At 32.5% G+C, this 27,267-nt stretch overlaps 2 long non-coding RNA genes across 9 annotated transcripts in view; one reads left to right on the top strand and one right to left on the bottom strand.

Moving 5' to 3' along the window:
* Positions 1-27,267, top strand: part of LOC118197458 (uncharacterized) — a 471,813-nt gene that overhangs the window by 206,227 nt on the left and 238,319 nt on the right. The gene's annotated exons all lie outside the window — the stretch shown is intronic.
* Positions 1-27,267, bottom strand: part of LOC118197459 (uncharacterized) — a 51,636-nt gene that overhangs the window by 13,483 nt on the left and 10,886 nt on the right. The window contains exons 2-3 of the long non-coding RNA XR_004759607.2: positions 25,339-25,408; positions 12,874-12,992 (exon numbers count right to left, since the gene is read on the bottom strand). This is a non-coding gene — a long non-coding RNA (uncharacterized LOC118197459). The remainder of the gene's footprint in view (positions 1-12,873; positions 12,993-25,338; positions 25,409-27,267) is intronic.

Below are 27,267 nucleotides of genomic sequence, written 5' to 3'. Positions count from 1 at the left end.
TCGCTTTTTTGAAAATTTTATAGTTTCGTGCCTATTTCTGACAGTTCTAGTGTGCTTTGTCATGATTCAATAATCCAAGCTTTCGATTTCTAACAAGAAAGAACCTGTTTCGTAGAAATGGAATGTATTTAGAACATAAAAAAAAAAACGGCCTATCTGGCCAAAAGGGAGAACAACAATCCAAGGAGCCTTAGTAAGGGATATGATCCCCGTAACTGCAATGGTTGCGTTGCACTGTCTGCCGATACTCAACCCCAAATTATCTAATTCATAATAATGACATTCCTTCCATCCCTTAGACGGCAAATACCAAGTGACGCAATTGAGTAAATAGATACAAGATGTTCGGGCTAGAAATATTGAGTTGAAAAAAATATATTTACGATGCGAGAACTAGTCCATATTTTTTTTAAATAAAGTTAGAATCCATAGAAAATATCCCCACGATTAATTTTGTTACACTTCTGTGGTCACTGTTGGCCCAGCAGCGAAGAGCGGTTAAAATTGCTGAAATCAGTAGCTTAATTTGGTTTTGAATCACGGCTAAGGGGTCGGCTGCATGGGTATTTTCGGGGTTTTCTTCATGTGCAACGTCAATACGAAAAGTTTCTCTTACAGAATCCTCCATGAAGGCACCCCTTCTGTTAGGCAGATAGCCCAAGCGGGGTTTGTTATAGTCAATTAAGTTAAACTTTTAAAAAAGTCTTCAATAAAGGCATTCCTCCCCTTAAAAATGTGAGTTCCTTACCTTGTGAGTTTTGCCGTGTTCAAACAAATAGACACGGTCGCTAGTTCAGGCTCGTCATTAAAAGTCCTGCAGATGCTGAAATGGCGTATAAATGGCTATTTTTTCAAGCTACGGAGAACTGAAATAGTAGGAAACAGAGGTTCTGTGCCAGAAGATGCAACAGGCCCGCAGGTGGAGTGGGGAACAAACGGGACAGAGATAGCAAATCAGGTGAAGCTAATGAGCGGCAGATAATGGAGTATATAATCAATTAGATTATGCAATCGCTATGCGATATTATTTTTACTCCTTAATATTCGGATTCCTCAATTCCGTTGCAATCAAAAAATTTATATTTAAAAAGTGTGAATGGTTTATATTATGCGTAATTTTTGTTAAAGTGTCGAAGCACCAGGAGCAACTGTAGGGAACACTAAAATATTTAGTACATATATATTAAATTTTTGATATAATGGATAAATATGTAATGTTGGAGTTTACGTGGAAGATGAAACCAATTCACTTTTAGTCACAGCCAAAATAACTTTGTTGGTTGTTATAGCAGTAATGGCAATGGTTGCGTAGATGTAATTTTTACGATGAACTTGCAGGCGGATGTGGCCGAATTCAGCATAATTTTATTATCGTATAAAGCAATTCTGGAGATACAATGTTTGCTTCACACATGATTATGGGTGCAATAGACACCCTACAATTTTGTATACGTAGCTACATTTTAGAGAAATGGAAGAATGCGAATAAACGGAGAGGCATCTATTATTCAAGACAGAGCAAACGGCAAAAGAGAGAGCGTAGCTGGATTGCAGCGGTATTTATAGTTAAAAAAAAAAAAAAAGAAAAGAAAAAAGAAAAAAAGAAATTTCTCAGAGCTGTTTTTGTACGTAAAAGATTTATGATTAGGGAAAAAATTAATATTGTAACAGTGTTTAAGCATTACAGGAAACGAATATTCGCTATTTTCTTGGCACTTCAAGTCTTATTCGAATATTCGTTCTTATGCTTTTGAAATTTAATTGTTTTACAATCTCACTAGAAACTGAGAAAGGGAAGAAGTACTAGAAAGAACAGCTTCTATTACCGATAGCCACGTCTCACGTTGTAAAGTTTACTATTCAATTTTTATTGCAACTAATTCTGAAAGAAAGTATTGTTGCGAGCTGCGGGATCGTTGATGTTTCTTTAAATAATAATTTCAGATAAGCAGGATCATATAAACAATTTATTGTGAAAGAAAGCACAATAAGCATCCCCACACAGCCCAATAATAACTAGAAATAACTCAAGAAAACTCAAATATTAAACAATCCCTCCTTATCACATGAAATAAATTGTAAAAACTCCTAAAATTTCTTTTAATTAAATATCTGGAAAATAATAAGCTGGAAAAAAGGTCATAAAAGAATTCTTCCAGTCCTTTCCTATTTCGCACTTCCTTCTAACAAGTTTGCAAACTAATATGAAAAGTAGAAATACTGACCTGAGGAATACGTCTTGCTAAAATAACAAGTTTGCAGTGAGCAGAGATTAAAAAAATAATAATAAATGGATTTCTGAATTCGTTTTCTGACTAAGCCATCTTTGAAATAATTGTATCTCAAACAATAACAAGTTAATAGAAATTTTGTAAAATTTTATCTTAACTTGACTTTACGAATCAGTTTCAGTCTACTATTAGATAGCTTATAACATTCTTTTTACTGCAAACTATTAAAAACTATGCAAAGTTTCTCAAGACTCCACATACATGCTTTGAGAGCAGGTAGAGAGCATCGATAGGAAGTATATTTGCATAAGAAAACACGACTGAACACTCCACCCGCTGGGTATGGAAGAGACACAAAGGCAGAGCAAGAACTCAACGCAGAAAGCAATGCTAAAACCCTTTATCAAGCGAAATTTAGTACTATTTTAATAGTACAACAGCTGATAGGCACAGAATTGTAACCTAATAGAATGTATTTGAACCTTGAAAGATCCATGTTCACACAAGTTCTGATGGAAACGCGCAAAAATTTTGTTCTATAGTACACGTCTGCATGAGTAATTTCCCTACAAATTCTCTTACAGAGCCTTGTCCATTACCGTCAGTTAGCACACATGCGACGTTATATATCCACCAGCTCAGCTTTCGTAAAATAATGCATGTTTGTATGCCATAAGTTTTAAGGAGAAGTCCCCGTGTTCCTATTTGGAATGCTGAGCTAAAACATCACAAATCTATTCCACAGTCCTGCTTTTCCTTCCCCCCCTCTGAATAAATATGGATCGAATCAAAGTTCTCTTCCTTGCATCAGAACTTTTACGTGGAGTTTTGAGACATCCTGTATGATTAAGTTTATATTAATTTATAGTGCTTTAAGCTAGCTCTACATTAATCGTATGAAGGTAACAACAAGTTGGCTAACTTTTAATAATATACTGACCCACGTTTTTGTGAAAACAAGCTTCATAGACACCTAGAACTATATTCTAGAAGTTCGCTAGCATCCTGTACACTCAAAATCAAGCAAACCAGGATTCTCTTAAAGTAACACTGTTGGTTTATGCCCATTACGCTTTCTAGGCTCAGTAACTTTCGCCCGCTTACTGTACTCTGTCATATACTATATATATTTAATTGGCTTACAGTCAGAAGTTTGGGGGATCAAGATAATGTGATAAATTGATTTGTGTGCTTATTCTAATCAATGTTTTACCAGATGTGCGGGGCCGCTAACACAGGGCATTGTTGTGCTGAATGATAGCTGTATGGTCCAAGTAGGTTTGGATTGTAATATATACTGTATACCAACAGAAAACCTGTATTTCCATGTAGGTTTCCTGTTGGTATACAGGTACGTGATCGCTTTTCTTCTACTAACCATTAACCACTTGTGGCATGATAATCAAAGAATAAATATGGATCAAATCAAAGTTGCTATATCAAAGTGCTATATCAGGGTGCTATATCAAAGTATTGGGAAAATGGTTCACCAGTCCACAACACCTCTTTTACTGGCTTACCTAACCCCAAATCTAGAACCACACCTACTGTTTGATATTGTTTACGGCATACGCGAGCACAGCCATTCTTTGTAGACGATTGTCTTCCATCGATTTATACCTCTTTTCTAATGTTTATACTTGGGTAAAGCTATTTTTTAATGCATAGGTCTGCTAATGCATCGCATCTTTGGTCTCTCGGCAGAATTGTTAAAACTTCAGAAAGGCAAATATTATGCAAGGTGTATAAAGAAATCAGTTGAACTGTAGCATTCTCACTGATGAATAAGTTGTACTTCTAACATGAGATATTTAACTCCAAGGCTAGCATTCTTATAATTTAAAGAGGATTAAGTTGATGGACTTAAAAAAAAATTCCCATTCGTTATTCCACGTTACCTGTCACAGTACTCGGAGTTTTGTATTTCATTCAAATAATAATTAAAATACATGCTATTCAAACCGCGCAAAATTTGCATCAGCATGGGAATTAAGTAGTAGATTTTATCTTTTACTCACTACGAAAGGTTGCAATTATACATCGTAATCAGCGCTTTCCTCAAAAATGTTTGAATATCTTTGCTCTTTATTTATTTATTGTATGAAATTCACAGAAACATTTACTTCTCATACAAATGATGAATAATTTGATGATGCTTATGAAAATCTTAGCGAGGCAAATAAGATTAATCACTAGCTGTATGTCACGCTACCACCCATTTCATGCTCATTACACCAGGCGTTCTCGACAATAGGGAATTCCTCCTAAGGAAAAATTACATAGTTTCAGGGGAAAATGTGGTCAGCCTTTTATTTACTTCTTAAGGATTTAGTTTTAGTTTATGCATAGAAAAAAATACTTTTATTCAAGTTTTGTTACTTGTCAACATTTTTCATATTTCTTCTTGTTTAAAAACTAATCTAAGTTTAAATAAATGTATATGTAGTTTTCGAATTTAGCAGAGGAGGGGGGAGGAATTGTCTAATATTGGTGAAAGGGATGCTGGGGTAAAAAAGGTTGAGAACCCATGCAGTACACTGTTACTGACAATTAAGAATATGTCCTGAGGGTAAAAAGATGTAATCTGCGTGTTCAAATATATTTGCTTTTTTTATTTGACATAGGTGACATTCATCATTCCAAGCCTGTTTTATGCTAAAAATTAATTATTTTCTGTAGAGAAAGCATTTTCGCAGATCTAAACCTGACCTTTGAACTCCATTAATATAAAAAGTGCGCCTTTCGTTTTTCTTTCTACGTTAATTTTTTTAGCCTTGATTTTAAAACTTGGCGTCAGTTTTCATATAAGGAACTTAAATTTTGATTTCGAATTTTCAACTTCCTTTAACTTCAGTTTATATTTGCAATGCTTTTGTCTACCTTTGAAATTCAGTTCAGTTTAAAAAGTAATATTATTCTAGTTTTACCATAACCTTCTTTGTACATATGCTGTTGATCTATTATGCATAATAATTAAATACATATCGTGACATCAAAATCTTATGCGTGAGAAAGTTCTATGTTATTAATTGTTCTACGACGTGCTAAAGATGTTTTAAGTATATCATGAAGCTCTTTTGCTGTTATTGCTCATATGTAAGATATTAAAATAAAAAAAGGGAAAATATTTTTTTCATATTATATTTTACTTTTTAAGGCTAAATAAAGTGTTTAATTCTGTTTTTATAGAACATAGGATTTTTAGTGCTTATGTACTTAATAACCTTGAAGAAAATTAATCAGTTTGGTGATTAAGAAATCATTAAAAGCACAGCCCGGACAAGGGTTAGCCAAGCGAGACACTTTCCTCAGCTGAAGAGCTGAGAGGGTTGTAAAATGAGATGCGAAATTTTATAAATATATTTAAGGAAATAAGTTATAATTTTTAACTTTCAATTTTAACGCGTATCAACAAGCATATTTTATTTACAAGTTCAACAAATCAAATCAAAAGATTAATTTTTAACAATTTAAAGAGACAGAAAACTTACAATCACATATTATATACAATTTTTAGCTCGCTAGTAATGTTACATATTTATACATCCTTCAGATGTATGGAAGGCCTCACATGGTAATTTATTGCAAAGGTTTGAAACTAATAACGTTTTTAAATAGATAGTTTAAAATTTTATGTGTGGAATTTAATATTGTAAGAACCAGAAAATATAAATAAAACCTTGCTCTCAGAAACTTTAATTATACATTAAGCCACACGCTTAACAGAGGAATTAACCTAACACCGAATGCTCTGACTGTATGGGCGCATGGAAATCGTGAGTTTTCGGATGTATAACATAAATGCGATCAAGTTTTCCTTATTCTGTTTTCCATGCAGGTATCCTTCTCTTTAGGCAAATAGCCCTCATGCGGCCTCTTTAGGCAAAAAGCCCTCGTATGTTTTGCCCTATTGAGCTAAGCAAACAGAATAGAAAGGTTACCTCTTTTTTAGAGAAAATCAGGACAAACAATAAGGAATTTTTAAAGGGCAGCCCTGGTTTCCCATTCCTCTTCCCCCCCATCGAACTACTCGAGAGGATTTACGGCTTTCCGTTCATTTTGAGTACTCCTATGCCGTACAGACACTATACATTTACAGACATCCATGCCTTGTCCGAGTTTTGAAGTGGGACTTTTCGGCACGGCAGTCAGCGCCACTAGCAGCTATGCCGCCAGGGGGGGGGCATAGGAAATATTCTTGAGAATGTAAAAATTTGGCTTTAAAGTTGAATATATCAACATAATTTGAGCAAAAAAAAGCGAAAAGAAAGGTTAATAAATAATATTGTCATAAATCAATTCATAAAAGAACTAACATTTTGAAAAAAAAATATATTTTCATGTTCGAAAAGAAAAAAGTGACAGGTAATTTAATCTCATAACTGAAATTGAGAAATGAAAAATTTTACGACAAACATAGGTTGTGATTCCCGTTTTTAACTCGCTTTTCGCCAGTTAGAAATGTCTTTGGATTCAGGCATTTTAAAACGAGCATCTTATTACTTAGCTCTTAAACATCAAAATATTATGAATTCTTCAATTTTACCAACAGAAAGATCAGATCTTTTAAAGAAAATTTAGCAATACAGTTTAGTTCAATCATATCTGCATTCGGAAAATGAATTAAAAATATTTTTACCGCGATTAAATACTCTTGCTAGAGAGAAAGTAGCTAGAGGAATTTTAAAAAATAATAAAAGGAAAATTATGCAAAATGTTAAAAAATTTCAATTAAATATCATTATTTTCTCTATAGGACGTTAAATAAACAGTCAATTTGCAAATTTTACTTTGTTAAAAACAGGAAAAAGTGAATTACGAAAAGGCAAGAATATTAATGCAATACTTTTTATACTAACTATATTGCTATTTACATTATTTTAATATTATTTGATATTTATCAAAAATGTACTTTATTAAGAACGTTAACGAGAGCAACAATTTAAAAACTTTAAATTGTTACTCTCGGTTTTTTTTTTATTCTGAATGTATGAAGTTACAATTAAAAAAAAAATCTGAAAGCTTTCAGATTTTACCTTACGCCCAATGGGGCGCTTTTTTTAACGTTTTGTGTGTTACTTTTATTTATTAAATACCATGTTTTTCGTACTTAAAACCGCGAAATTCAATTCAACAGCAATATCACAAAATAATTTTTAAATGAGCATATCTTTAGAATTACCGATACGCAGTCTCGCTCGCTGGAGATAATTTTTTTTTTTTTTTTTTTCCCCGCACAGTGTTGCCATTCCTCGCTTTGAAATCGTTGAGTTCGTTAATCAAAAATTCTTTACTGCCTGACAAAATATGAAATAGATAATAAAACAAATTCCAAATTAGGGCTTCCATATGCCTGTATTCGGTGGAGGATTACGTTATTCAAAATTTGATGGCTCTAGGTAATGTTGTTTTATCATCATGCGAGAAACATACATACCTTTATGCAGATACTTTATTATTTAATTTCTTTAAATATAATACAGGGCTGTAATATTTGGTGGCAACAGTTTGAAAAGGGAGCCGACATTTATAGTGAATCAACGCAAAATGCCAAAATGAAATTAATAGCCCTTCTGGGTAACGCCCTATTAGCTAAAAGTGTTATAAGTGTTACAGTTTTAAAAAAGGTTTTAAGTTATCTAGGTTAAAGGCTAAAGGTTAAAGGTTTAAGTTACCTAGGCTAAATGTTACTTTAACCAGGTCTTCAATATAAAATCGTACAGATACAGTACAAAGTTGATTGTACAAACGCACATTGTATAAGTACAGTTAATTTGATTAAGGGGCGCGTCTTTGTCTTTAAGTCTTTACCTTTGGTGAAAAAATACCTAAACACGGATCTGATTAAAAGGAGTAACTATGTGTTCGCAATATTACATAAAAGCTCTAATATAATCGATAACATGCTAGCCAAAACTGTAATTCAAAATATTCGGTTTACAAGCGAAAGCATCCCGGCAAAAGCATCAACGGTCGTAAACGTCGCGGAGAAAACAATGCAAGGCGTAAACGTCCCCGTGCAAAAATATCGTGGGAGAAAAGAAAACAAGAAAACATCGTCGTAGAAAATAAACGGTTAAAAAACTTTGCAGTTTAAAAAATATCGTCGTAGAAAATATCGTGATAAAAAATAAATCACTTAACAAATCTTTTTTAGACTATATTTTTAATGAAAAATTACTAATAAACTTTATAAAAGAGATTAATTGATTAGCGACCTTTATTATTTAAATATAACTTAAAATTATATTAACTGTTATACCTAGCATTATTTTTCGTCTCATTTTCAGCTTTTGAATGTTTAAATTTCCTTTTTTTTCAGCAAAAATTTATTAGTTAACTCAAAAATATTAGGTCTAAAATTAAAAATGTTCCTCATTCTTTCTTGTGCTCACAAATCATTATGCAAATTTTTAAAACCTAAAAACGCATGCCTGTATGTTCCTGCAATGATTTGTAGGTGCTTTATTTTATTAATTTTTAATTTTTATTTTTTAGTTTTATTATTTATTTTTATTTTTATTTATTTATTTATTTATTATTTTTCAATTTTAGCCCAAAGGGCGTTAGCTCAGAAGGGCTATTAATTTCAAAACGGCATTTTGTGTCGATTCACTTTTCAAACTGTTGCCACCAAATATTATGGCCGTGTATTATATTTAAAGAAACTAAATAATAAGGAATCTGCATGAATGCACGAATGTTTCTCGCATTGTGTAAAAACAAGGTACCTAGAGCCGTCAAATTTTGAATAACATAGTTCTCCAACCGAACATGGGACTTGAAAGCCCGAATTTTGAATTTCGAATTTGTTTTATTATCTATTTAAAATTTCGTAAAACTTGAACGAATTTTTTATTAACAAATTCAACGATTTCAAAACGAGCAATGGCAACACTATAGAAAAAAAAAAAAAAAAAAAAAAAAAAAAATCTCCAGCGCGCGAGTCTGTGTAACGGAAATTCTAAAGATATGCTCTTTTAAAATTTTTTTGTTATATTGCTGTTGAATTGGGCCTACCAGCGGCCGAGCGGTAAAGTCGCTGAACACTGGTAGTTCGGTCCGAGGTTCGTATCCCGCGAACGGCCTGGCTGCATGGGCGTTTTCGTGGTTTTCCCCATGTGCAACGTGTATACGAGCCAATTTCCCTGAGAAAGTCCACCACGAAGGCATCCCTCCTCTTAGCAGATACCCCTCGAGGCTTTGTCATAATCATACATCTGATCTGATCTGAGCTGTTGAGTTGTATTTTGTGTGGTTTAAGAGTGAAGAACATGATATTTAATAAATAAAGATAACACGCAAAACGTTAAAAAACGTCCTTTTGGGCGTAATATAAAATCTGAAAGCTTTCAGATTTTTTTAAAAAAATGTATTTACTTTTTTTTTATTTTGCCATCAAATTTTTGAGGACGATGTCTTTCAAATGTTTTTAACTGCTGTATTTTTTAGACAGCGTTTTGTGCCAAGATGTTTCAGAACTGCAATGTTTTCTCCTTGCTTTCTTTTCTCCCATGTTTTGTACTACGATGTTTTCGTCTTGCATTGATTTTTCCGCGACGTTTTCGTCCTTGATGTTTTCTGCTGACACCAAATATTCAATAATTTCAACTCACAGGTGTTATTCCTAAAATGTTTTTTTTTTCTTTAATTGATTAACTCGGTTAATTTAAAGTAATTTAAATACTTTGTAGTAAAAAAAAAAAAAAAAAAAAAAAAAAAAAAAAAAAAAAAGACGCGCTATAAAATTTTCAGTTTGATACATACTCCCCTAAGAAATGGCCCATGGTAGTAAATCATGTTCTCTTCTAGTTTAATTATTCCGAGGTTATATAATAACATTATATTCATTAAAAAATGAGCCACAGTTTAAATATTTTGCTTCCTGTATTCATTATGTAAATACTACTCTTTTGTGAATCTTAATGGAGACTACTCCCATTTCCATAGTACGGAAAACCCATATTAAGTTATATAATTTTCAAGCAACAAGACTTAATGCATAAGCTGCCAGTCTCAGTCTGACAATAGGATGTCTGCTTTGAATATATAATGATATTAAATAGCACTCAAGAGACAAGCACTTAAATGACAGAATTCTCGTAAATTGTCAAGGAACTATGACAAGATGCGACGCTCACGATCGTATATCCATTCTTTTCCTTCGTTTAAAAGCATTTAGTATCCGCGTAATAGCTCTTGGTGAGAGTTTATTTAAATATTGCATTCGCCAGTATTAATTGTATTATTGCAAATTACTTGTATTTCATATTCCAAAAAATATTGTTTTCCGAGTATTTTATAATGTTAATTTTCTCACCTTTTTAATACACAATGAGAAATATTCAATAACACCCTATTCGAAGTACATTTTCTGAAAACGTCTCCAAAATCCTCAAGTTGGAAAGACATCATCAAATGTTGCCGAAGGCTGTGAAGGATTTTTGACTGTATCTCTGATTTTAATTGAGTATCTTTGCAATTTAACGTCAAATGACTCATTGAAATTCCGTACAAAAACTTATGTGTGTTAAATATGCAAAAACAAAATAAACTATTATCAATTCATGATAAGGAAATACACGATAAAATACACAATACATCAAAAGAAAATACCATATAAAATGCACTAAACCAACAAAAACTAATGCACAACATTTTAAAAGGACATAAAAACCAAAATACATTCATATAAACGCAAATATTTAAATAGATTTTTAACAATATATATATATATATATATATATATATATATATATTTTAACAAATCAAAATAGAAACTTTTGCGATCATTAATATTAATAATGAAAATTATTTCAATGTTTGAAAAATATTAAAAGATAATTAAAGTAAAAAAATTCAATCTTTCAGTTGTAAAACCATGCTTCGAAGAAAAAAATTAAAATTTTTATTTAAAAATGCAATATAAATGGATGGTGAACCACAATCCTATAGTTTTGATGACGAATCAGACAGCATATGTCCGTCTGGAAGTGACAGTTAAACTTAATATTTTCTTTGCATTTGATAATATTTCTTTTTCTTAAAGAGAGAAATATCTCTCAAGAGAAGAAATATTATGGAAAAGCATTAATGTAAGTAGTTTAAAAAAATAATATTTTAAAGTTATAACATTTTGTTTTTAAAAGAAAATAACGATAAATATTTTAAAACGTAAAATAAAAGCGAAGAATTTCAATTATTATAAGTAGCTTCGCCACAAATAAAAATTAAGATTTCTCATCTAGAACAAATTTCAGTTTTCTGAAATTATATACTTTCAGATACTCACAAAGTAAAAGTGAATTTTTAAAACTCACAAGAATAAAAATGCTGTTGCTTGTAAAGAAGACTTAATGAGCAAAAAAAGATGGAAGCACAAGTTTCTTCACATTTAAAAAAGCTATAAACGAGATCTGAAACTTGATTTTTCTGGTTTGGGATAGCACTTTGGTTTATTGAAAAAGAAAGGCAAATACGTATGTAAATAAAAATGATAATTATAATTTAATCTCAAGTGCAAGTAAATGGAATATTCAGTTTTACTTGGCGTGCCATTCATAAAATAAATCATTCAAAGAGAGTCATTGTTTATCGTAATTTTGAGCTATCGAAGTTCTGCTGGATATGAGTTTATGCTTTAAAACTTACAAAATGCCTCTGGTTCCCATTAAATTCCAAGAATTTAAATGCAAGAATCTATGTTACAAACACAGAAAATATATTTGCCTGCTGGCTTTCAGAAAGAAAGGAACAAAAATCAATCATGTTTTTTCACTACTATAATTTTAGAATTTAATTCAAGAAGGTAATTTATCACTCGGACTGCAATGAAAATAAAAGACGAAAAGTAAGAGCTAGCTCTGAATGCATGTTTCGCGATCGGTTCTCTGATTAAAGGAGGGAGGGGAGAAAGAAGTCTAAACTGACCTTAACACGAAAAGCAAACCCGTCACTTGGCGTATCGTGAATATTCAGCTTGCATGATGTTTGGCGGCCTTTCAAATTTTCTTGAACCTGTTATTAACATCCTAAGTGGCAGAGTAGAAAGAAAGAAGCGGCATCACTACTCATCATCAGGGGATGGGAAAGACAAATTTTGTGGCGAAATACGCCGTTACAATTTGGGTGCAATCAAGAACCGCTGACTTGAAATTCATTACTGTAGAAAACCCTGTAATCGTAAAAAAATTAATTAGATATTAAAGCAGCTCTTACCTCTGCGTCTCAATTATGTAACCGGTATGTATTTTGTGTAAAAACATTTGAGATTCTTAAGATGCTTCAGTGTTGTAACCCAACACAATAAGAAATTAAATTTCTTCAAGTTACCATGCTGCTTAATTGGTATTAATTCTTTGCTAGATCTACGTAAGCATATACAAATATGCGCATGTGTAAGTTTTAATAAACATTTTTTTTTTTTTTTTTTTTTTTTTTTTGTAAAGTGCGTATAAAGCTTTTGCTGTTTAATGATAGCAAATGTAGGTATAATTGCTAGAAAAAGCAAACGTTGATAATATTCAATGTGGTGATCCTTCATCACTGAGAGCAACCAAAAACTTTCATTTAAGATGAAATATATCAGTTGGAAAACAAGAAGTAACACAAGCAAAATTAAGAAAAAAATTACCATGTTTACCATTTCAAGCTCTAGAGCATGACTAAAATAAACAAAACCTAATGAACTTCAACAGCAAGTATTACTGAAGAAACTGCGGTGCAGCACCAGTGGACCAAAAGCAAGACATCAGCGGAAATCTGAATAAAAAAAAATATAAATAATAAAATAAAATAAATAAATAAATCAAAATAGGCTATAATGGATAATACTTTGTTTTCTGAGGGGAAGCACATTCATCTCGATCAAATAATAGGAAACTATGGTAATTTATCTGCCTTATGATCATATAGGAATTTTTTTAATTCTCAAATTTTCGCTATACTTACGCCTCATTTGTAAAGTGCCCACGCTATTTCTTTTCTTGTATGTTATTTCTTTATTCTGTATATTATTTCTGCATGTTTTTCTTTCTTTATTATATGCGTTTATTGTTAAGCCTATGTTATTTCTTTATTCTTTCTTTATTTATTTAATTCTGTATTTGTTTATTTTTCAACAGTCATGCTTAATTAGGTAAAAAGGAATATACTGTGAACACTCTATTTTATTATATACAGCAGTAAATCGTTAGAAACAAATTTAAAATATGTGAATATTATATGCGATATCTTTTGCGCATATATGCGATATCTTTGCGTAATAATTTTGTGCTTCCAAAAGTAAATTCACTAAAAGAAAAAGAAAATGTATAATGAATGTAAATTACATATAGGCGGAGGTTAACTTATTGTCTCGCCAGTGAGTTCCGATTCAAATTACGAACAATATATGCACATTAGAGTTGGTTAATTAATTAAAGCAAACTACACTGGTGGGATAGGCTACAGAATATTTGCTTTACACACTGCACAAAAACCCATACAGCAGCTTTTCGCTATAGGATTTGAATGTGGGCTAAGCGATTTAATCCATTACGCTGTAGATAGGGTATTCATATCTATAAGTCACAAAGTGCGACTACAGTGCTTTTGCAGAAGAGGGCACTTAAAATATGTTCATGTGAATATTCTCCTGAGAGGCTGATGCTAGGGTACCAAACGCTTAGATTCCATATTCTGTGGTATCGATGGCGAAAACTGAGATGTAACTCACGTAGATAAATCTTTTCCTTGTACTTTCTTTTAATTAATGCTTCAAATTAGTCTGTAGAGACATTAGGTTTTTTTTTTTTTTTTTTTTTTTTTTTTCTTGAAAAGCCGGAGAGATGAAAAATCAACAACGCCTTCGCCGGGAATCGAACCACGGACCTCTGGAATACCGACCCAGCGTGCAGAAACACTACACCACGAAGGCACGCTAGGAAAGTGGGAGAAATACTTTATATACTGCCCTTTTTAAAGGTCGACTGGTGTTTTTAGGGGACCCTATCGCTAAATCCTGGGGGAGAAACCTCATCCAACACCCTTTTAGTTCGGGAGCCACTGTAGAGGCATTAGGTACTTTTTCTTTTCTTTGGAAAAGCCGGAGAGATGAAAAATTAGCAACCGCCTTCGCCGGGAATCAAACCACGGACCTCTGGAATACCAGCTCAGCATACAGAACGACTACACCACGAAGGCACGCTAGGAAAGTGGGAGAAATACCTTATAAGTCTAATTTTTAAAATTATCTTAACTCTTTTTATTTAGGAGCCCCTGGCCTTAATACATTTCAAGGTAAATACTAAATTATTTTCCACACATTTTTTATGTATCAATCTAAATTTGAAACTTAATTTCTTTCTGTTTCTTTCTTTCAATGGAGGCTGTAACAAACTCCATGGTCGAAGGTTTTGAGCTAAGCAAATAATTTTCTTTTGGCATTTGTCTTTTCTCGGGCAGATCAAATTTGTTTTAAAATGCAAGTCCGATTCTTAAAAAATTAAATAAAAAAATCGCCTTTGGTATTGAATATTATTAACGTAATATTAAGCCTATGTGAGAAGACGTCTATGAATGACTCTAATACCATGGAAACTGCATGGAAATCATCTTCCTTCCTTCTCTAATCTCGAGCTAAAATATCCGGAAATTCATTATGCAAAATTCTTAATCTGTGCAGGTTAGTGCATAGTGCACATGTATAGAGAAATGTTCGAAAGGTTATTGGTAAACTTAAAGAGAAAACAAAAGAGAAAAATACAGAAGGCTTCAATTGGGAACCTTTGAGCTTCAAAGTAATTCCGAGTCAGTAAAAGCCTTTCAATTTAAACTATAGGAGTTTTTACACTCCATAAAATGGTGTTTGATTGATTATGGTACGATCTGGCTGTGATCAGGATTTCTTTCCCACGATCTCGATTTCCTGAAATTCCATCATCCTTTTAATGATTTAATGATTCCCCAGGGTATTAAAATTCACTTAAATTAAATTTTTAAAATACCATAATGTAATGAAATATATGCCAAATAAAGCCGAAAATTGATTTGTTTCTCTTGGTCACCATATGATTACCGTTTTATAAAATTTATTTAGTTTTTGAAAGCATATCAATTAATCAGTAATCTCCGTTAATTAATAATAAGCTAATTAAAGCTTTGAAATCTTATTGTTAGGTTGTTTTAATTAATTTTTGATAAAAAAACTAACCGAAAACAATTCTTTATTCTATAACGTACTTAAAAATAAATTGTGAATGAAATCATGAATCTACGTTTTGCTCCAGTTTATCTGATATCCACTGATTGAGTTAAATTTTAATTAGTCTATTTGTCAACTAATAATAATTGAGTGCAGTTTAATGGCTTTCTATGCTGCTGCGTTATTCTCCTTTCATATTTAAAAAAAAATATTGCATTTCAAATTCGAATCTCGATGTTTGATTTTAAATCTTTTGTGCATCATAAACAGCTATGAAAAGGAAATGTAAAATGCATACTATATGTGATCATAACGTAGATTGTGACGTTATGATTTAAACTTAATTTACGACAGTCTGCAAATAAGATAATAATATCTATACAACTGAGTACTAAAAAAAAATGTTCAGTTTTTTTTTTTATTTTTTTTATTTATTTTATTTTATTTTATTTTATTTTATTTATTTATTTATTTTTTTTATTTAACCCTGTTGACTGTCCCCAGAGGAAATCTGCAAATGAATCGAAGGTAAAATTACTAATAAGTTTTAGCAGAAAGAAACGTAATAACTGTACAATCGAAAAAATTATGAAGGCTTAAATCTTTTTTTAAAAATAACATTTTATGGAAAAAAGTTCAAAGTCTTTTTTTAGTTTCTAATATTAGAATTTTTAATAATGGATCTTAATTCTTTCATTGTACTTTTACATGTGATTTTTATTTCATCAACAAATTTACTTTAGTTGTAGTAAAATAAAATAGTATTTTTTTTTTTTCTTTTTTGGCAAATAATTTTCAGATTATCAGATATATATAGTCGCGTTACTGTATCCGTACTAACCTTTCCGGTATCTCGATAATTAGCAAAGCTTCGTGGGAAATTTAAGCAAAATACGAGAAAAAATAAAGCATTAACTGGAAAAACCTTGGTGTGATCTTACGTTGTTACAAATAGTACTTTCGGATCATCTGTATGCGTGTGTTTTGTATGTGTACGCAACAGGTCACTTTCAGCTTTTACGCATATGACAGGCACGTCTAATCTGGCGTCTAAAATTAAAGTTACAAATACATTTTTGCAATAATTTAAAATATAATAAAAATAGCTACCACTACTGTTTTAAAATTTGTTGTCACTCAAAATTTGGGGAATGACAAATACAACATGAGAACCTGGTTGTTGTTAAAAGGATATTTTTTTAATGAAAACGTTATGACCAGTCTCTATGTCTGTGAAATTCTTCAATAGAATGAGTTTCTTAAAAGAAAAATTGCAGTACTAACTGATTTTGGTCAAGATGAGCCCTCGAAATCATTTAGATGATAGATTCAGATGTAGAACTTACAAGCTTGACGCAAACGAGTCTCAAGTGGAAGACCGCTCTATGGTTACGATTGTCTCGAGTTGTAGTATCCATGTAATAGCACCAAATTCAGACTGCGGTTACCATCACAAGGAAGCAAAAGAGATATGATGCCCAAATAGTTCTCTAACAACCTCGCATCTGCGTCTGGAAAAACAATTTCCAGGCAAACTGTGTAAAGACACTTAGTAAACCATTTACATTCGGCAATCAGCGGCATGTAACGTCTTCAGTAGTTCGGAGAAGAGAATTCGTTTCTCGCAAAGCCAGGCACACCGCTTCTGGATTTTGGCAATGCCATTTTCAGTGATGAGTCAAGAAAAGTCGATTCCTTGTGCCGGGCAGAACCATGCTGGATGATCTGATACCATTGTGTCTTCGGTGATTGTGACCGAAGAGCTTTATAGGGATGCAGTTCATGAATCATATGTGAGGCTTGTTCAGGAAGCTGTTGGAGAGGATGTTATTTCTGTGAACGATAACTTGTTAACTCACACTAAGACACGATAACGATAACTTGTTAACTTGTTTAACATAAGTTAAAATCCTCACTTTTAGAGAACTAGGATTTGTTCCTACAAACTTTTATGATTAATAGCCTTGTTTACAGTATCAGGGTCCCTTGTGAGGTTTCTAAAACTGTGCTGGATGGCCGAGCTGCTTATTAGACGAACCATTTTGGAAATACAAGGTGTTATGTTTTGGCGTTCTTTATTTCACTTGCATATTGCAGAATAGTTATTCTTGTTTATTTTACGTTGCAATTGGCTGTCTCGTTGTAATGATATCTGTTTATAAAATTTCATTACAATAAACCAATTATTTTTTTAAGTATCACATGTTTTGTGCTTGTAAACTTAATTCTGGATACTGATATATATAATATATGCATACGATATTTATACATATTATAGATATCGGTCACTTATATAGAGAGAAAGAGATATAGAGAGAGCATGCATATACATACAACATATTTCATTAAAATATATTAAAATTATTTTAATAGATAAACAACCCTGGATATCGCAGTTGAGAGTGAAAAGGGTGCAAAATTAGGTAGAAAACATTCTTAGATTTTCAACGGTAGGTTTCTCTTGCAATTCTCTAAATAGCTACTTACTATGCCCACGATATAAAAAATTGAACAAAATTTATAAAACGGCATGGAAGATAACTAACGTTGCAGTTTGGTTCGTGCGCTATAGGTACTATGTATCTTATGTTATTCCATAGTTTGTGTTCAATTCAGGTAAAAGTCCGTGTTCAGATCAGATTTTCTTGTACAGACTGTGAACGACAAAATTGTCTTTGGCAGTGGATATCATCTCGATGACAAAGATTGTCTCAAAATAGCAAAGAAAGTCTTAAAATGAGAGCATTAGTGATGTTATCTCCCATTTAAGAACAAACTTAGATACCGCTCCAGATGAAGTTTCGTTCACCTTCCGGGCAGAAATATGCATAGGAAGCACTCTAACATAGCTAAAAAAATATTTTTACGTTTTATACCAATACTAGGAAAGCAGTTACTTAAATTTTGATGAAGTTTCGTTCACCTTCCGGGCAGAAATATGCATAGGAAGCACTCTAACGTAGCTAAAAAAATTATTTTTACGTTTTGTACCAATACTAGGAAAGCAGTTACTTAAATTTTGACCAGTTCGGCATCTTAAAGACTTTGCTTTGGGCGGCTATTCATATGACCCAACCTATATGCGGTGCTCTTTGAGAGTTATTATAGGAGAAAAGGAGTCCTGTATGCCTGAAATTAATTTCAATCTTGCTCGAAGAAAATAATTTATTAAGTAATATATGCTTCTTAACAGTGATTTCCTAATTCATTTGGTTTAAAGGGAGCCACATTGAATCTGATCAATAAATACTCATCATTTATCAAATTCTAAAAATTTTGAATAATATAAATAGTTATATTATTAATGTATATTTTAAATTTAGATATATTATCTTCAAGACTACAGTTCATTTAAAACTGCCAACGGTAATTTGATGCCTCCATTCTTTGAATAAATTCGAATGAAAAATAAATATTTTTGAATAAAATATAATTTAAATTGTCATTGTTGAAAAGAGACTCACAATTAATCCCATTAACGGCTTTGTGTGAGGGCTTTTAGATAGCCCCCTCGTTTGTTTTATCCTGAAACATCTCGCTTTGCAAACATTACTTTTCGTTGTCCATCAGTCTGTGTCTGGCTTGAGAGATTACCTAGTATTATCCCAGCGAAGCTGAATATTAAAATACATATCTACTATAGCAGATAGTTATGTTTCGTTGACGATTAACCCGTCATTAGCTGCATGCACGATTACACTGATGGAAGTTGAATGAACACGTTTGAAGACGGCCTTGAAACACCAAGAGCTAGGAATATGTCACGTTTCTTTTTTTGTTCTTTTATTTGAAACTGAAAAAATAATGCAAGGTTATAAAAAATTGATGATCTAACCTAATGGAAGTGGAAGTTAGGTGGTTCCATTGAGTAGATTTTAAGCGCTTCCCCATCTGCACGAAATTTTCAATTGATTAGAGTACTTCTAGGGAAGGTGGAATGCACAATATATTATTTCCTTAAGAGAAATTGCGTCTTCTGTTATTTAAATTAAGAAGAACAGGAGTAATTTCAGTTATGAAAAACGGCTGTAAATGTAAATGCGAACATTTGTTAACCATATATCAATATGAACCACTGAGTTTGCAATTAAATTAATCATATACTGAAAGACTTCTGCTTCAACATTCCGAAATTCATCTTTCGGTTCCTTTTACTTACGGAAATGCTATTCTTACGTCGTAATATAAATTGATCTTAGTTATTCTGTCATATTTAAGGCCATTGTATGCCATCGTATTAATTCAAAGACAAATTGAGGATATCTTTGACAAAAAATAAATTTTTACTTAACGTACAGCTAAAAGCACAGTTACAGATACGTATTTTAACTCTTCAGTTTCCGCCCAGGCTTCTCATAAAAAAAGCGGAAATGAAAAGTATTTTAGGCAAGCGTAAAAAATGCATTTCAACTAATAACATGATTTCAGATTACTGCATGTCATTGCAGGCTTTCACAGCAAATCAAAACAAAATTTTCTTCTTTTTTCCCCCCTTTCTTTGATTGGTGAGATATTTGAAACCTTGTCTTTCCTACCACTTACCTTCAACATCTGGCAGCCACAGAGGCCACACTTTGTGTTGTGATTTATCTCACTTGCCTGACAGTAACATCAGAACAAGCCCACGAAATACCCCTTGGCAAGGAGAGAAAGGTACGCCTGTCTTTGGCAACAGCCTTGAGCACTTTACAGGTGACAGTGCAATTTAGCTCAGTTCCGCCCCCAATTTTGATGGAGAGCACCTCGGGGGTGGGGACGAGTTCGAGGGTCTCCCACCTCTCTCCCCTTCCATCAAACCACACGAGAGGACTTTCGGCTCGCCGCATATTTAGAGTGCCGCCATGCCATACGACACTATTCGAAACCGGGCCCTTCGGCACGGCAGTCAGCGACACTAACCACTATCCCTGTTGTTCGGCGGCAACATTTTTACTACTACTATATTTATGTTTCGTGTTACTCATCATGAAAATAATAGCGATCTTGTTTAAGGATACTAATAACAATGTCGAATTTTTTAGACGGATTTAACAATCCTTTTAAGGAATTTGTAATAAATTATTTTATTTAAATACAAAGGGATCTGATTAAATATTGCGAAGTTTTGTCATCAAAATTTATCGTAAGCTACTAACTTAACCAAAATGATTAACAAGTCATTTCGTTAAATTGTTTAGAAGCTTTCTGAACAATTAATTGTGTGCTTTTTACTTTTGAATTCCACGAGAACTCTTTATTTATGCTTTTATGTATGTGCTTCAATTCAGGACGAAATACTACTCACTCTCAGTTCAAGGATTCATAAAAAAGATTTCGCAGCAAAGCCGACATTTTGAACATAATTAAGAGCACCTCCATTTAAAATTCTAAATATCCAAGAAAAGGTTGTCGGCTATCATTAATCATGCTGAAATCATGTGTGTTTTCAAAGTCTTACAAAATACGTGCACGAAACATAAGATAATGAAATTTATCATTTTCAAAGAACTTTTGTAATGATCGTTAGGAACGGAACTGATTCCGCTTCCTCTTTGGACTGTCATGCACAAGGCAGGAAGTACACTAATAGATGTATAATTTGCTAGCACTCTGATGCACATAACATGGCTATTTTTTTTTAATTATATTTGCTCTTTTTCGAGAATTGGACTACATGCTTTCCTACAAATGAGAAATGACCTCAGCATACGTGTAGAGAAAAATAGTTTCTATCTTTGGGAGGTGTGGGGGCAAAGCTTTATTACTGAGATATGTTAAGAAATCTTAACATAAGTAACATAAGCTAAAAGGATAGTAATAATATTTTTAGAATCTTTACGCTAATTTTAAACCATTCTCTTTCGTGTCTAATACGAAATAACATAAATTTAGTTGCAGTTTATTTATAAAACAGTGTAGCGGGTTAATTACATAATAGTAGACTTCAAAAATGCGACCAATTAAAGCGCACAATATCTATATAATAAGAGTCATTTTTGGATGGAAATTTTGAAGCTTAAATAAAACTGGGGTAAGGTTTTATGTTTTTTTTAAATACAGGGCGCAAGGTGCACATATGGAAAAAAATTTTAAGCAATGCACAAAACGCGTCAATCATTTTAGTAATGATAATGTGAAACAGAAAAAAATTTTTATAATTTTTGTTGAATCAGCGAAAACTCCATATACAAAAGTACAATGAAATGAGAAAAAGGAGAAAGAGGAAAGGTAACACCAAAGTTTAATTATTTTGATGTATGCGTTTTCCCTTTTTTGGTCTATAACTTTCTTTCTCGGTGTATACATTACTTTGGTGTGCACGTTTCGGGGATTGGGGTAAGAGAACTTTAAAATATAATTCCTCTTACACTTGGTTGTATGGAGGTCAGTCTTATCCCAAAACATTATGAAAATTTTACTATTTTATATTACAGGTTCAAAACTTTGTATCATACAGAAACGAACCATTTTCACACAAAAACATATGCCCGCCAATACTATCCGCTTATGCCGCTTATTATAAGAGCGTTGTTTGTCAGAAATGACGTTGGGCAGTATGAGTCGCTATCATTGGAAACGCCAATGTTCAAAATGGATAAGCTTTCTTTCGGGCTGCCATGATCACTCGCTTCGTTCCCCATTTATTTCTTCCTCGGAGTTAACCTTTAGTGGTTTATGTGCGAGAACTTTGTAGCTGTGACACTGTCCTTGTTGCAAGATTTATGAAGTGCTGATGTTTTTGAAGACGCTTAATGAACCACCAGTTAGTATTCCTAGGCATATACTCCCGTGAACTTAAAGAACTTGCTCTGAAACTGAAAGTATACATATGTTTAATAAATATGCTGCATTATCTTGCTTGCATTACTTCATCTTTTGCTTTTCCCGCACCAGAATCCCACGGAAGTTGCATTTACGACCATGTTTCTATGTAAAAATAGCTTATTTTTATATGTTTGATTAAAAGTTATCCATAAACTTTTGGACCACCCTGTATACGCAGCAAATTAAATACATATATTCAGAATATAAAGTCTAGATTAAAAAGAAAGAGATTAAAAGATTTGCATTTCTATAGTATTATACTGGAAATGAAAAGATCAGATTAGAAATACGGTATTTCCAAACTTATCATTCTCGCATTTTTGCCGTTTTTACTAACAAAAGACAAGGGTCGAATTTTTTTAATGTACAAATGTACTGGTGCGTATTTTTATAGGCACTATGATCAAATAGAAGACAGGAGGTTTTTAAGGGATATCTAATATTTTGAAACTGAAGACTGATCTTCGGATTATTTGGATTTTTCTTCGGGAAACAGCATAAAACTAGTCCATTATTGCTGGGTGTGAATGCTCTTAAGAAAAGTAAAAATAAAATATATATATATATTACTGATAACCAAAAAGAAATCATTAATGGGACAATTAATTCTGCTGTTCACTACATTAAAACAAAATATTAATTAAATCCTAATTTTCTCGGTCTAGGGCACTGATTTCCCTACCTGACGCCTCAGATTCATAGCCTTCATTATTTTTAGAATTTTGCCAGATAGATCAGAATCAGAAAAATTTATGGCTTTGGAAAACGCGATTATCTAAAAGTTCTTATCAATTACAGACAGTGAAATCAGTTTCCAAGCTTCCATGCTTTCACAAATTCGGACTGTTACTCATATCTTATTTATAATTGTCAAGATGTGGATACATCCCGTCATCAATGGTTCATAAAAGCTTCGAATTACGATATTGAAAGGATTACTAATTAAGATGCCATGTCGTTTAATAGCTGAAGTGAAAGCCCCTAAAACTCACAGCTACACTAGTTCGTCTTTGGCTGTACCCAGCATTTGTTTGATCAGAGCTACGCTTTCTTCTCCATTTAGATTTTGAAAAATTAAAGTCATTCCTGCAACAAACCCTTGTATATAGTCTGGCGTTTTCCTTGAGAAAAAATGCACAGATATCCTTTTTACCTTAAAAATATCTTATGATTTTAAGGATGTACACTTTGAGAAAAGTACATATAGGGTGTCCCAAAATTAACGCAAGATTTGAATTCAATATAGTTTTTAGTCTTTAGATATTTATTTTTTAAGTGAATCATAAAGTACATAGGGTAGGGTTATTTATGGAATAACACATCGGGCAAATAGCCTACACGGCTTTGCTGGCACATATACACCCTTTCGTCGAAATTTTTCATGACCTTTCTGCATAATTGTGGCTGAATTTCGTTGATGTAACGTTTAATTTCCTCTTGTAATGCACGTGTGGTTGTGGGATTGTTGAAATAGACCTTTAACTTCAAATAACTCCATAAGAAGAAATCTAATGGTGTTAAATCACATGATCTATGGGGCCAATTCTGATCACCGAAACGAGAGATTACACGATCAGGAAATGTCTCATGCAGTAATTGAATTGTTTCATTGGCTGTATGGCATGTGGCACCGTCTAGTTGAAACCACATATTGGCCACATCGATGTCATCCAATTTTCACAGAAAGAAATGTGTTATCATGTCGCGATATCGAGCATCATTAACAGTTGCTGCTTGACCAGCCTCATTCTCAAAAAAGTATGGTCCGATGATGCCTCCCCAAAATCCCCACCAAACAGTGACACGTTGTGGGTGCATTTGTTTTTTGCTAATCACACGTGGGTTCTCCGAACCCCAAACACGACAATTTTGGCGATTAACAAAGCCATCGAGGTGAAAATGTGTTTCATCGCTTAGGGTTATTTTGCTCGAAAAACCAGCATCCACTTTTTGATGATTCCATTCCACAAACTGTCTTCTCTGTTCATGGTCATTAGGCTTCAGTTGTTGTGTTAATTGAATTTTGTAAGCATGAAGACACAGATCTTTTGTGAGTATACGTTGTAGAGAGCTTCTTGAAATTTGGAAGCCGAAATGATGTTCCTGGGTTTTCACCAACACTCTCACGCACTGCTTCAATATTGACATTTGAACGGCTTGTTTTCGGACGACCGGTGTGTTTAGCATCTCCAACTGATCCAGTCTCCACGAATTTTTCAATTAATCTTTTCACAGTTGACGACGTTAAAACACTATTTTTACTATATTTTGTATAAAATTTTCGAACTGCGGCCGCCAAACTTTCATTATTTTTTAAATATTGTTCAATAATGAAGACAAGTTGTTGTATCGTATAACGCTCCATTTTCACCAATCCTAAACTCTCGGCTTTCAGACTGTTCTTTTTTCAGGGTTGCCAACAACTTAATGCAAAAATGGCGCCAAATTCAAATCTTGCGTTAATTTTGGAACATTTATGTACATTTCAGAAGGAAGTTGCAGTTTGGAAAGTAAGTTAAAAAGGATAAATTTGTAATAATTTGCAAAAATTAATTAATTCTATCAGTTTTTTTAATTAATTTTTTACTTAATTGTTTAAAAATTTTATTTACTGGCTATTTTTGCTCTTAATGCATATCTGATATTTTTTACTTTTCAGTTTTGATATACTTGCTATTTTTATACATAATGATTTAAGCATTAATTTAGAGGCTTATTTATCAAAACTGTTGCACTGAGAGACATAAAGCTCTGAATTATTTTAATGGCAGATGCTGAAACAATTGTATCAAAGGATTCGTTCGACATTAAAATTTTTTCAAAGCATTGATTATTTTACTCATATCCACTATGTATGTACGTCATGTATCACCGACATTAGGTGATACGACTGACTTTCATCAAAAATGTCTTTTTAATTAGTATCTTTTATGATTTTTTAAACTAACCTTTCATAACTTTGTATGCAGAGTTCATTGGCTGTTAACATAAAATTACCACATCAAGTTAGTTAAGCATGAGACTCATTCATATGAGGTATAAATAAATATAATTACATGAGATTCATTTAAATGTATAATCACACGAAATTCACTTTTGAATCAATAAATTAGATCTTACCCTTAATTTGACAGAATTTAATATTTCTTTCCTTTTTTTCATATTACAAAGCCACTGCATACAAAAGAACCTGCAAAAGTATATAGAAAAATGTGAAAAAACAAAAGTTAAAAATTATTTTACTAATCAGTTTCAAACGCTCTGTAATATTTGTTGTTCTTCTTTAGTTCGCAAACGCAAAAAGAGTTGACCGATTTTTAAAACAAAATTTTAAGTAAAATCTTTTATTCGTTATTAGTAAATTATTGTTCTTGCACTTATTCATAATTACAAATATTGTTCAGAAGTCACATCGTATTAATTTTCATACCAATTCTCCGTATCATGAAAAACAAATGACAAGAAGCTTGCCGAGACCTAACATTAGGCGTGATCAGTTTGAGCATCATTTTAGAAATATAAATCTATCGACAATAAGGAATTGTGGAAAAGAACGAGAATTGTATTACATTCATTTTCAGTTTCGACTATTTCCGCTAGATGGCGCTGCACTTCGAAATTTTGATATATGGCTTTTCACAGATAGGCATTACGATAGTTTGTCAACGAACGGCACTTTTTCTTAACCTGGCAAACACTGGATTTTGTGACTTGTGTGGGGGACAGAACATCACTTGATATTGCTACAGCTGTAAATAAATTTTGCTCTAAACTTTTGGAGAGGCTATATAAGCCATTACTTCTGGCATGCATGACTGACCAGCACGCTAAACCTGAAACTCTTGATTTCAAAGTATGGTGTTGCCTGAAGTCAAAGTATGCAGAAATAACTATTTCAATGGAAATTTTAAAAGTCGTTATACAACAGCATGTGTCAAATACCCTTGAAAGTTGCTAATTTGCCGAGAATAACGTCTTAGATGGTCTTCTGGCTATGCTTAATAATGATGCACGTATCAGTTATTTTTACTACCATGAGGTATTTTATGTTTATTTGTGGGTGAAATGCCTATTTCTAGCTTAATTGAAAATAAAATATTATGATATCAATACTATTCCAAAAATCGTGATTGTATGTCGTTTTGCGTTTGTATTGCGTTTCAATGCTTTACTAATTCAATGAAACATTTCTTTATTGAGTGTTTACTGCCTTTTAAATAACATATCTATATAAAACTTTAAACTAAAAATATATGAATATCATTTAGTAAAAATTAAGCGCAAATGTAGCGTTAATAATTTGTATTTAAACTAGAAATAAGTGTATAATCTACTTCTTAGGACAGTTACAATTTACTACAAAATGTAAGACATTGAAGACGATACCTGTCACCATAAATTGAGGTAAAAAATTTTAAAGTTATAAAAATATAAAAAGTTTATAAAATAGTTTTATAAAATTGAAAACGAAATCAGTCAAATAAATTAAATAACGAAAATTAATCGCTCTGAGATAGGAGTTCTGCAAAGCAATAACCGATATCAACATAAATTTGTTCTCGGCCCCTGTCAGCGGCCGAGCGGTAAAGACGCTGTACCCTGGTAGTTCGGTTCAAGGTTCAAATCCCGCGAAGGGGGTAGCTGCCTGCAGGGTTTCATGGTTTTCCTCATGTGTAATGTGCATGCGAGCAGTTTCCCTTAGAAATTCCTCCACGAAGGCATCCTTCCACTCAGGCAGATAGCCTTCGAGACTTTGTCGTAAATAAACGAATTTATTCTCATTAAAAATCAATCACATAAACTAACCAATCACATAAAACAAGCCAATTTATCTTCAATCAAAATCCAAATACGATTCGCTAATCTGCGAGTGGCTTTAAAAAATGTTTAATTTAAAAATCCAATTTTTTTTTCCTGAAACCACCCGCAAATATGTTATCTTCGCCTTTAGTTCACAATAGTTAAGAATAAAATTAAAAGCGATAATAAAAATTAACGTGTTAAAATCATCTTTCTAAAAATTAATTAATGTAAGAAAATTCAAGCTAT

Source organism: Stegodyphus dumicola, chromosome X1, assembly GCF_044657685.1.
Source record: "Stegodyphus dumicola isolate Sdum_Otavi_A_Nest chromosome X1, ASM4465768v1".
Lineage (NCBI taxonomy): Eukaryota > Metazoa > Arthropoda > Arachnida > Araneae > Eresidae > Stegodyphus > Stegodyphus dumicola.
The sequence above is the reverse complement of the archived record's forward strand: the minus strand, read 5'-3'. Positions and strand labels throughout refer to the sequence as shown.